The following is a 14094-nucleotide window of genomic DNA, read 5'->3' on the forward strand; positions in this document are numbered from 1 at the left end:
GCATCTAGTGAATGTCATCAATGCAATCCTAGCTGTAGGTGATGGATATTGATAAAGGCATAAAGCTGGTCTTGGAGGTCTGGGTATTTTTAAATGTCTATGTTGGTTTGAATTTTATTTGTATAAATACAGGTATTGTGAATGTTAGAAGTTGGTTCATGTGGTTCTTTGTTGCAGAAGTTATTATGTGCTCTAAAGTTAGAGACTTGTTGTTTATATGTACTGCATAGTGATTAAGAGATGTTCTTGCAAGTTTTTTATTAGCCGAGGTAGTCCATACCTTTAATTATCAAAGTTCTATTTTAGCTCTGTGTTGCCGATGTCCTTCATTGTTTATTATTATTCTATAAAATAAATGAAATTGGTCTTGGAGGTCTGTGTTTTTTTCCCATCAATTTGTGGCCAAATAATATCAATTCATGATGATAGCTCCTGAACTTTTATAACTTTGCGAATGTCACTGCAGTACTAAAGCCAACAGGTTGAGGAGGTAGAATATCCAATTGTATTTTGGTTCTTCACAAAATGTATAGCTCGAGCCCATTAGAGGTACCTTACAACTCTCATGTTTCCATTTACATTTCTCTCATGGTAACATTCATTTAGCTTCTTCTTTGGAGATAATGCTTTAAAAGTATCAATGCTGGTGAGGTTACTGTGAGATTAGTGTTTGAGAAAATGATGATTACTTAGTTATTAGTATCTTCTGACTGAATTAGAAGAATTTTTCTGTAAGTCAGTTGTGCTAGTATTTGTAGATTGTTATTTCTGGCGGAATGTATATTCCCTATGTTTTAATTGGTTGGTGTATTTTTTTTCTTCTCCTTTAGGTCATTTTCTACTATATCTTTTTGGTGTGTATATACCGTGAGATTTCCTAAGAATTTTACGAACCCATAGAGGAAAAAGAACCAATAGATGTCAAAGAAAACCTCTGACCCAAATAACTTGAGATTTTCCTTACTCGCCATCAGTTATTCAAGATCTTGTTCAAGGTCTCAAAATCTTGTTCAAGATTCAATATTTTCGGGTTGGATTAATTTTTAACAGGTCTACTAATGGATTTTAGGGCGTATGTCGAGCCTTCCCCCACCATTTCTCCACTGACTGATCGAACACCTGCATTAAAAGAATTAAATGAAGCCAAAGTACAAAGTATCCTTTCAAGTACTTGGCCATATGAAGACGATCCTTGTTTTGATTCTCGGTTTTATCTTCTTTGGAAAAGAGGGTCTGAATTACACATGGTCGTGGGTATGATCATAGCTGTATCAGAGATGGTGTGGTATAGCAATGCCTCCTCAAAACCTGGAGGCAAAGAGCGCCGCAGCCTGTCGTTGCCTAAGCAGCAAAAGAATGGAGCAGATTCTGCAGAACGAATCAGGTTATGAGGGTTTAACCAATATTTGAACATGAAAGCTCTGAAAATTATCTAAAAGACGCACACCCAAATAACGCGGTTGTTGCTATGTTTAGATACCCTAAAAATGAACCTTAGAAATCTTAATTATGAATTCTAAACATATTAAACGTGGAAAGCAAAGCCCTAAGGGGCCAAATAAGAAACGACTAATTGTAAAGTAAACAAAACTTTTCTCAACTAACTAAACCAAGTTAAATTGTGATTTCCACCAACTCTAATTTGCATCAACTATGGTCTAGCTTCCTAACGCATCACAAAATTACCGGTAAGGGTTAAGACATGAAATCATATTTAGTTCCTAACATACATGGATATGACAAGCTCTTTTTCATTACTTCTCCTTCAGGTTATGATTTGGTGTCTATTGTATGCTTACTCATTTTTCCTTCACTGCTTTTAATTTTAGTTTTCAGTTTGATTGATATATCTTTCTTATGATTATGTCTTTTCAGATCCTTGTAGGAACCATTTGCTCCCAAGAAATACTTCTCAATAGATCGTGTGTTCAGAAATGAAGCCGTCGATAGGACACATCTGGCAGAATTCCATCAGATAGAAGGTAAACGGAGTTATATAGTACTTCTTATTAACTAGTGGAGTGGGCACCTAGCATTGACTGCTTTGACATGGGTTATGAGGAGCTTATTTCTTACTCCTATTTCTAAATAATTGGGCACCTGTGAGGCAAACTTTGGCTGCAATTTTCTTGTTGCATATAAATGACTTCATCGGCGTACTGCATGATTTTTTTTCACGTTTAGGTAGGTTTGTCTTGTTTCTTCAAGTTTGTTACGGAGTATATAGACACTGGAATGGTCATATTACAAAACTATACCAAGTATAAATTATTCTAAGTATATATGACAGAGACTTTGGATAAAAATTACATTACTGATTTCAATATATTGTTGCAAACTTTATAGTTCATAGAATTCTTACATCAAACTTGCAAAAGAAACGACCACAGATAACTAGAAACAACATAAAAAGGTAGAAGTATGGTTCTTTTCGAACCCAAAAAATGGAATAAATTAATTATACATGACCACTGTCAAAAGAGGACGGTTTCCTTATTTAACTTCTATTTTTGCAGGCCTACGATGATCTTGTATGGAATAGAAAACATACGGGATCTGTTCGGACATAAGGTACTTCAACATTCTATTCTTATGAATATCTAAAACTCCGTAGTATATTAATACAACGTAGTAATCTATGTGGCATTTCGTTAAACCAATCGAATTTTCTTGTAGGGGAATACAGTTAAAATGAGGCATTTTCGCTCCCAACTTTGAACTAACGAACCTAAGAACTCATTTCAAACTTACTACATGATTCATATGATTAGTTTTAACTTTCCAACACTCAATCCGATTTATTTATGCATATTTGAGACTTGTTTGGTCGTTATAGGTCATATTTAGGCTAAATGAGACATTTTCGCTCCTAACTTTGAAATAAAGAACCTAAAGACTCATTTTAAACCCTTTACATGATTAATATGCTTATTTTTAAGTTTCCAAGACTATTTCCAATATATTTATGCACATTTGAAACTTGTTTGGCCATTATAGGTCATATTTAGGCGAAAATGACATTTTCGCTCCCAACTTTAAACTAACGAACCTAAAAACTCATTTCAAGCTTACTACATGATTCATATGATTATTTTGAAATTTTCAAGACTCAATCCAATCTATTTATGCACATTTGAGACTTGTTTGGCCGTTATAGTTCATATTTAGGCTAAAATGACATTTTCGCTCACAACTTTGAACTAAGGAACTTAAGAACTGATTTCAAACTTATTACATGATTCATATGATTAGTTTTAAGTTTCCAAGACTCAATCCAATCTATTTATGCACATTTGAGACTTGTTTGGTCGTTATAGGTCATATTTAGGCTAAAATAAGGCATTTTCGTTCCCATCTTTGAACTAAAGAACATAAGGACTAATTTTAAACATTTTACATGATTAATATGATTAGTTTTAAGTTTCCAACACTCATTCCAATCTATATATGCACTTTTATGGCTCATTAGGCCGTTATAGGTCATATTTAGGCTAAAATGACATTTTCGCTCCCAACTTTGAACTAATGAACCTAAAAACTCATGTCAAACTTTAATACATGGTTCATATGATTAGTGTTAACTTTCCAAGACTTAATCAAATCTATTTATGCACATTCGAGACTTCTTTGGCCGTTATAGGTCATATTTAGGCTAAAATGACATTTTCGCTCCCAACTTTGAACTAACGAACTTAAAAAATAATTTCAAACTTATTACATGATTCATATGATTATTTTTAACTTTTCAAGACTCAATCCGATCTAGTATGCACATTTGAGACTTGTTTGGTCGTTATAGGTCATATTTAGGCTAAAATGAGACATTTTCGCTCCTAACCTTGAACTAAAGAACATAAAGACTCATTTTAAACCCTTTACATGATTAATTTGCTTAGTTTTAAGTTTCCAAGACTCCTTCCAATCTATTTATGCACATTTAAGGCTCATTGGGTCGTTATAGATCATATTTAGACTAAAATGACATTTTCGTTCCCAACTTTGAACTAAAAAACCTAATGACTTATTTCAAACTTATTACATGATTAATATGCTTAGTTTCAAAGTTTTCAATACTCATTCTAATATATTTATGCACATTTAAGGCTCATTGGGTCGTTATAGGTCATATTTAAACTAAAATGACATTTAATCTAATGTTCCCTTCAAATTTTTGTTTTTGTAAGGTCTATACTCCGAGGACTGCGCCTTATGCTAGTGAGGAAATTGATGTGGTTCGTGAGCAATGGGCGAAGTTTTTTACCACCAAGTATTTATTATTGACCCGAGGGCGCTTGATCGAGTTGGTTTAGATGTTATAGAACAATCTTTTATGTTAAAATGTATGCGTACATTGAAATTAGAACGTAAATATATTTAAATGTATCGGTATGTGCACTTTTGGTTTTGGGATATATACAAAACTCCAATTGTTGTTTTTATATTTGTTATACAGGTTGCGTTATTCTATTATTGTTTTGACAGGTTTCTATATTTGGTGCAAGGCACTCTAGGTATCCCTAAACAAGATTAGAATTTTCCCGCCAAAATTGCTTTGTTGCAGCGTACATATATATTGTACGCTGCAACAAGGGAAAAAAATTTCGCATTTCCAGACTTGTTGCAGCGTACAAATAAATTTACGCTGCAAAAAGTTGAGTCTTTTGCAGCGTACATATATATGTACGCTGCAACAAGTCCAAATTTTTGCCAATTTTTTGGCACTTGTTGCAGCGTACATACATATGTACGCTGCAAAAAACCACTTTTTGCAGCGAACATTGTACGCTGCAACAAGTTCATACTTGTTGCAGGCCCCCCAGTTGCAGCATACGATGTACGCTGCAACAGGGGTCTAAAAGCCCGCTGCAATAAGAGTTTTTTCTACTAGGAACTCCATTTCTTTTTCCAATACGTACCCAAATTATGCTCAAATGAAGCACATCAAAACTCCCTCGCCTCACTCACTAATAGCTCCCCCAAGCTATGCTTGGGACTAGTAACCAAAGGGGCTTAAATGGGCTTGTAATATGGCTAGTGACCGAATAAAAGGGCACATGCAACATCATGGTTAGCAAGAAGGGAACGAATGTATCTAAGATCATCTAAAGGCTACCTAAATAGAAAAAATGCCTTCGTCCTCCTCAATGTGCATGTATATGAGTCATAAAACATTACTGACAGTTGTAAACCAATACTCAAAATCAATGACATACCAGGAAGCTAACACACATTCCTAACCAAATCAACTAGTCAAGCACCAAGTTCACAAATAGTTGGTCAACGTTGACCCATGCTAAGGCATGAAAACAACCAAATATCAAATCATAGCCAACATATCCACATTATTCGTCATCAAATACTAAGAATCAAAATAATTTTCAATCAAGGGGCACAAGGAAGCATGATTTAGTATTCATCGGAACGTATTTTGGTTATTTTATTTTTAAAGCAATAAATCTATCCTAAGAAGAAATTAAGCCCACCAAAGCAGTAAATAGAGTATATACAGGGAAGAAGAGAAAACATACCTAAATATACATGGAAAAAATGAACACCCCCCTAAGCTAAATCAGATAATGTCCTCACTGGCTTAGAGGGGTATGGAACCGTCTCCAACTCATCCTTGGTGGCTCGGTCCACCATCATCCATATCATCTCCATGTCCACCATGACCGCTAGGAACCTCTCCGTACCCCGGGAAATCATATCAGAATGCCCGTAGTAGCTAGTGGGTGTGAAGGTACCCTTAGCTTCTTGAACTCAATATCCCTCAAGGGGATAGCCAAACCATGAAGGGTGTGGATGCTCCTGAGGCACCACTCCCTGCCTAGCAAAGTGGTCATAATGATACAAGCCCAACTCGGCCTAAAGTTGAAACAGTAACCTAATTGGCAATTCACAAGAATATGAGGTACGTCCCTTCAAAAATTGACTCAAAGCCGAGACTCACCGATCCAAACTTGACCTAAGTTGGAGAATTGCCCGATCCGAATATGGTCACAATCGCAGTAAACTAGTTAAAATTGTACCCAAACCAAACTCGACCCGAGCCAAATCGAACCGAGACAAAATCGTTTAAACCCGATCCGATTCCAACCGAATATGAGATTGACCCTAACATAAATTAACTAAATTGAACAGATCCAAACCCGAAACAATATATGACTTCATCAAAATAGAAATTTATCTGAACCGATGAATCGACCCAAATAGAAACATTGACCCTCATCATCCGTTTTCAAGGAAACCCAACCCATTTATAACAAATCTGAAACCGATCTGACGACCGGATTGACAGCTCTAACCCTGAGCATAGGTCGGGTTTATAAATTGATATTGTTATTTTGCCTCTTGTTATTCAAATTATATGGGAGGAGCTTGAGATTGTTTATAAATGGTGTGGGTTACGTCGAAATCGGTTAATGCCGGGTCAATGGTTTTATTCGTTTTAGTTCGGATAAATTTGGCACGGATGAAGTCGGGTCATAAATTATTTCCGATTTAACTCGGTATCGGTTAGGGTAACTTTAGTTTGGGTAAATCTTGGGTTCGGTTGGAACTGGTTCGAGTTTAAAACGATTTTATATATCGGTTTGATTTGGTTTAGATAGAGTTTGGTTCGGGTGTATGTCGGTTCAAGTACAGTTTATTATTTAATATAAAAGTTACATAGAATAAAGTTTCTATATCGAGTTGGATATACATATTAGTAGATCAATTTGGTTTACTTGTGTTAGATTAATAACGACTAAATTGAATATGATTTGGGTTAGATTGGATATGCTTTATCTCAGGTGGCTTTCGTTATCAAGTTAACTCGAGTCTGGTTCTTTTCAGAAATCAGATTAATCGGGTCGGATTGAAAACATTTTGATTAAATTCTGAATCGGTTTGACGCGGTTCGGGTTGAATCGGATGTCGGCTTTTATGAAGCCGGGTTGATTGCGATTGTTATAGGGAAAAATCGGTTATCGGATTGCTATTGGATCAGATGCGGTTTCGGTTAGAAGTTATTAGATGCAGACCGAGTTACGAGTTTCCTCGGGTTACTAGCGGTTCAGATTCATATCTTGAGTTCACGGGTCAATTCGGATTTCGGGTCAACAATAGACCTGTTCAGGTTGGTTTTGTGATCACTATTTCTTGGATATATTTTGTAATGTCCCGAATTTTTGGGTATTTTATAATAAATTATTTTGGTAATTTAAGATAATTTTACAATTAAAATAAAGTTTAAATGAGTCTTACCAAAAAAAACTACAAGTATATTTTCAGATTTATTTTATAAGCTTTTGAACTTAGTCTCCTAGTTATACCCTAATACCCTAAGCTATAAATACCCTACTATAATCAAAATTGCCTTGCATAATAGAGGATACTATCAAAACCCTTACGCCTCTCTCAATTGTTTTGTGTCGTCATCTAAGTCACTTCCTCCTCCATCTTCTGGTAAGCTACGTTATCTCCTTCAACCTCAATATACCTAAGACTTAAGGATTAAAGTAATTCCTTTATTTATCTTCCGGTTCGCATACTCTGTTATTTTTCTTCAAATGCAATTCTTGCATGAGGATTTTTGTTATTATAATATGGGGGTTGACCTTCTGCCTCTTATTTCATAATCACACTCAAATTTTGAAAGATATTTATTTAATTCATGATTTTCTTTATTAAAAATCAAAACTTGGGCTTTTGTTTTATGAATTCCATGTTGTAGTAACTATTTCAAATAAATATTTGATAGTTACGCAATGATTTCGTAATTTGATTTTAAATTATTTTATTATCCAAAATTAAGATCGATAATTTATTAATTCTATTGTTGGGTATGGCAGTAGTCAAGTGGATCGACCTTCATGAAAATACTAACTCGCGATCGTACTGATTTAGGTTGTATTTCTAACTAGTTGATTACCATTCTGATTTAGGCTTGTTGTTATTTATTTGTAGACGGAGACTACTAGGTGACTCTTCCGAAGATCTCGTACCTTGATAATTACGCACGCTTAAGGTAATTTTCAATGTCCATCGTCTTTAGGTCCCGTTAAGTAAAATATTTGGACATATATATATGTTATTATGTGATAGGGAGATTAAGTGTTTTATATGTGAACCATGTGATTTGAGTTTATGGACATGTATGAAGTTAGTAGTATTATGTAAATCTTATTTGTGCTACTACCATTATTTTATGAAACAACTACTTTTGTTTATATTTTACGAAGTGGAGTATGTATTGGATAGTGTGGAAACTAGTATTGGATTGTTATTATTAAGTGTTAATGACTACGTGAACACAATGCATTAAACTATGAAATTTCGAGTTGCATCAGTGGAGTAACCTGATGTCATATGTGATAATAATGAATTAAGGTTGCGTAATTTGATATTTTGGGGTTTGTATGACTACTGTATGCGCTTCAACCTTATTAAAATATTAATTACGTAAAGTGTAATATTAGAGGGAAAAGCCCGTAAGGGTTAGGAACAGGTTGCCCTTCTAGATGTTGTTCTATCGGTGCACTTTAGTGGAGACCCGGTAGGCTTCTAGTAGGTTTCTATTATTCTGTATTAAACTTTCTGCTTAGTCTTCCTCCTAATTCTATTGGTGCGCGGTCGCGGAGACCCATAGTTAATTAATGAGGGGTGTGCACACTAGGGACATTCTGTACTCATCTTACTTTGGCCATTTTCAAGGGTTACGCGCGACCCTTAGCGTTCTCTTTCCCTCACTTAATTAATATTGATCTTTATGTGATAAGTTTAATAATGGAATTATTAAATTGACACTTGTTATTTAATTGCTTATTTTACATACTCAAAACGTTTTCAAAACTAAAATTATTTATTTTACGGGATGGAGTTGGAATTACTCAGTTTATCTGATTTTTGGGAGTTCGCGTCTCTTGTCTATTTTCTATTTATTTTTGCAGGTTGGTAAAGGTACTTGGCTACGAGTGAGGAGACGCTTAGAATAACCACCTAGTCAAGAGACAATTTCTATTTCAGATTAAGTTGGATTTTGTTATTCATTTTGTGGGAATTGGTTGTAATGTTTTTATGGGCCACCCTTTAGACCACTTAGTTAATTTTGACTTTAATGATTTTAAATTGATATGTTGTTTGCTTTGCATTTATTTTCTATGGAGAATAAATGTAGCAGTGACAGTCCCAAGGTTTGGACGATTGTTTTATGAAATGAAAACAAGGTTTTCGATTATATAAAAGGTCCAAATTTTGGGGGTGTTACATATTTAGTTCGGATCTCTGTTGGTTTCGTTCGATTTCCTAGGTTAGCCAAATATTACCCTCGTCCTACATTACACGTTACGTTCAGCTTTCCATACAGTTATAGGTGATGTTGTTTGATTACCAATCGTTATTTTATGTGAATTGTTATACAACACCCTAAGATTAAATAAAAATGCCCTAATTTACTATGAACTTCCCATTGTATCTTTCCTAGAATCTTTCCAAATTACCTTCCCCTTTACCCCTTTACTGGCTCTCTCCTCATCTATAGTTTTTTTCTCACTCTTCACTCTCTCCTCGCCTTCACTAGTTCTCCGGCACCGCCGTTACTATCCACCGCCCCACAGCGGCGCTGCCCTTTGTAGTTCTCTAACGTCCTGAATGTATGTTTTTTTTCTCGTATTTCGTATTATTTGTAATTTAGACTTTGAATGTGAGTTTTAAGCATTTAATGAACCCCGCTTAGGACTCACGCATATGGGTCATTTGGGTCGATACAGGTCATTTATGGCAAAAAATGGCATTTTCGATCCCAACTACCAACAAACAAACTTATTTCCACATTCTAAACCTTTTTAATGATTCATATGATTATTTATATGTTTATGAAACTCATTTCAAGTTCGTTATGCACGCCTATGGTTCATTTGGCCCGATATAGGTCATATTAGGCCAAAAATGGTATTTTCGACCCCAAATATCAAAAAATGAACCTAAGAACACTTTCTAAACCTTTTTTATGTTTTATACGCTTAGTTATATGTTTATGAAATTCATTTCAAGTTCGTTATGCACGCCTATGGGTCATTTGGGTCGATATAGGTCATTTATGGCCAAAAATGGCATTTTCGATCCCAACTATCAACAAACGGACGTATATTCAAATTCTAAACCCTTTTCATGATTCATATGATTATTTATATGTTTATAAGACTCATTTCAAGTTCTTTATGCACGCCTATGGATCATTTGGGTCGATATAGATCATTTATGGCTAAAATGGCATTTTCGATCCCAACTATCAACAAACGGACGTATATTCAAATTCTAAACCCTTTTCATGATTCATATGATTTGTTATATGTTTATAAGACTCATTTCAAGTTCATTATGCACGCCTATGGGTCATTTGTTTATGGCCAAAAATGGCATTTTCGATCCCAACTACCAACAAATGAACCTATTTCCACATTCTAACCCTTTTTCATGATTCATATGATTAGTTATATGTTTATGAAACTCATTTCAAGTTCGTTATGCTTATATCTACATTACAATAACTTATATCTTAACCCAAATTGTTTATATTGAAACTTCATTTGGACAACGTTCTTGTTACTAGGCAACTACGAAGCATAAGAATATATTTAGTATACCAATACTAAGACAACGTTCTTGTTACCTAAAGAAAATAATCATAAAGCCTAAGTATAGAGAGGATTGGATTCAAGTAAGGGCTAGTAACTTCAACTCACAGCATGGGTTCAGATTAATTCAAATAAGTTTATGGTTTTCACGTGAAACTAACATGCCCTAAGGCAATTTTTTTCCAGACTGCAAGACAACATAATGAAACAATTAAAGTATATGCTTATACCAAAAAGTTCAAGGCAGTTCATGAAATTTTCTATCTCCCAGTCTGCTTGTCTATAACGAGATTATGATGAAAAACTAGAAAGGCTATAGAATGACAGACGGCAGTGCACGACTCAAAACAAGGAGATAAGATTAGTGAGAAGACTGAACAAGAGGGAAAAATACCAAACTTAAGGTTCAGTTACCCTCAAATTCTTTTCAAAAATGTTCCATGATTCAAAAAATGACAAACAGCCTACACATCAACCTATCAAGGACCGTACATAGCAAATTCCTACTTTTCTTACCTCCCCTCTCATAGGAAATAGCCCTTGTTCACCACCTGTTACCTTTACCGTTGATAACAGAGTTGGCACAACTCATTATAGCCACCTTAATGGTGAAGAAACAACAATTCGTTTAAATAAATACGGAGAGAGTAGTTTAGTAATACGGATGGAGTAGTTTAGTATTAAAAAATATACTTCCTATTAAAATATCTACTCAACCCCACTTGTTTTATTAGTTTATTTCATTCAATTCTTCTTCTTAATACCCGTGCCCGGCTAAGTGTATCTCTTAAATAAATACAGAAGGAGTAGTTTAGTAATTTGCGACAAAATCACAAGCTAATGATCGGCATATATCATTTTCCATCAAATCTCTAAATAAAAGCATAAAGGTCTTAATATGTGAAACATAGCATCACACACATAATTAATTATTGCATACAAAGCATAAAACCCAGAAATTCAAAACTCATCAAATATACAAAGGTCAAACAAGCAATTCCAGACTACACAGTTCACTAGGAGATACAATAATCTCAATTGAATTCGGAAAACTTACGCAGTAGTCTCCTGGCCGCCGCCTTGTGTACCAATACTAACAAAAAAAATTCGGCAGGTTTTCCGGCCAAGGTCTGCTCCTTCCACAATTAAAATCCCGAAATTGAAATCAATTAAATCAATTTAGAGAGGAAGTTTGAGTAATTTACCGGATAGATGATGAAGCATCAACGGTTGGAACCAGAGGCCACCGACAACGGCGGTGGCGTGGCGGAGAAGAACAACACAACCGACAACATAGAGGAAAGAGAAGAAGAAAGCAGTTACCCCAACTGCCGTCACGACAGGGCCGTGTGGGAGCAATGGTCACAGCGCGTCGGCGCTGAAGAGAAGAGCTAGAGGAGGGGAGATCGAGTGAAGTGAGGGAGACAAGAGGGAGACGAGTGAGTGAAATTCAGTGATGAAGTAAGGAGGGAGAAGTTGGGTGTGAAACCGAGGAGGGAGCAGCTGGGAGGAGGGTTAGTGTGAAATGTTTAATTTAGGATGCACTTTTCCAAAATGGAGGGAAGGGTTTTTTGTTTTAATTTTTTATTTTTTTTAACCATCAAAGGTGGCACTTGTAATATAAGGGCAACCTTTGATGAGCCACCTATAAGGATTTTTCCTCTAGTGTAAATTATTCTTTTAGTTGAGATTTCTCAATGGGACTAAGTGCATATAACCTCTTCCCTACAACATATATAAGAGACATGGCAGAAGCAGACATGATGAAACTAAGCATTAGGGCCTTAAGATTACTCAAACACTAAAGCAAATCAAATAAGCAAGAAAATATGAAGAACATTGAGCACAACAAGTCGTTATTTATATAGTCGAGCCAAGCACATCCTAAACTAATCCCCAAAACGGAATGGGTTTGAAGTTTGCAGAAATTATAACACTAGCGCGAAAACTTTCTAACGCCTGGCAGAAGGCGCAAGAAAACTTTCACACGCCTCGGCTGCGCGAGAAATTTCTTGCGCCCAATAAATAGTTTCTGCACAGGATTCGTAGGATGAAACCGTGATTTACTGGAATTGTTTTAAATCGTTTCCTATAAAAACTCTTATATAATTCGACTTTATTTAGGAAAACTGAGATTTACGCAATACCAAAATCTCACTGGAATCGGATTTTTTTAAAACATTTTTTGAACATTTTTGAATTAATATACTATATCGTTGACTTAAAAAAAAAGTAAATGTGCACTTGTCATTTTTATTTTTTTCTTGTAAGGCGAGTTAGAATGTGTTCATCAAAATAAAGCAACTCAAGGCCCACGAAAATAGGCCTATTTTTCGCAAAATTGTGATTTCAGTCAAGACAAAGATGAAATGCAAGTGCAGAAAAGTAAATGGGCTACTACATACGTACGTGCCTGACAAATGAACACAAGTACGAAAACATAGTATATATCCTATGTATACAAAATATGCTCCATTGGCGCGACTAAGTCTCAGGAGGCCGAATTTCGTTCCAAACGTCGTGAGTTTCTAAAAACTCCGATAATTTTACATGCATCCATTCGTACAGTTCGATCATTGCTCCAGGAGACATTGAAAAAAGAGGTAAATCCGAACAGTAAAAACAAGTAAGAAATGTTAAGACAGCTCACAAAAATATCAAACAAAGAAGCAACAGAAAACTCGATTTTAAGGAAGTTAGAGCGCGAGAGAATTCTTGCCCCCACCAAATAAGTGCAAGAAGATTCTTGCGCAGAAATGTTAGACGTCGAAAAATCGGGCCACTTAGCCTTCGTCTAACTGCAAATCAACCGTTATAGTTCACAATTTCCTTTTCGCGGGAAAAGTAATTGTTTTCCAAAATTATTATTTATTCAAAAAATAATAATAAGTATCGTGGGGCCACTAACAGGCCATGATCTCTCGGGAAATAATCATGATCCACTAACCAGTCACGACCCCAATATCATTTTCATCGGGATTTCTCATTTCTAAAAAATAAAAATCCCCAAGTTACTTTCAAAATTTAAAATTCCGTTTTCCAAAAAAAAAGAAGTTAAATTTAAATTTTCTGTTTTCTAAAAGACAAGAGCCAAATCCAAATTTTCGTTTTCAAAACGAGAGTCAAAGTTCAAAATTGAAAGTTTTTCGCTTCTAAAAGCGAGAGTAAAGCCAAGTTTTCCGCCTCTAAAAAGTGAGAGTTAAACCAAGTTTTCCGTTTCTAAAAAACGAGAATTAAGTTTTAAGTTTTCCCCTTCTAAAAAGCGAGAGTTAAGTTTTTCCCATTTTCTCTAAAAAATAAGGTAGTAAAGTTTTCCGCTTTCTTTCTCAAAAAGAAGGACCGTCAAGTTTTCAATCCATCTAAAGTTTAAACAAAATTCAAATATCGATATGTTTTCGAAAAGTTCTATCTTTATCAACACCTTCAATGACATTGTGAGAAGGTATAAATTCAGTTAACAAATCTTCAATGATTT

The sequence above is a fragment of the Spinacia oleracea genome, chromosome 3 (genome assembly GCF_020520425.1).
Source record: "Spinacia oleracea cultivar Varoflay chromosome 3, BTI_SOV_V1, whole genome shotgun sequence".
Taxonomy (NCBI): Eukaryota; Viridiplantae; Streptophyta; class Magnoliopsida; order Caryophyllales; family Amaranthaceae; genus Spinacia; species Spinacia oleracea.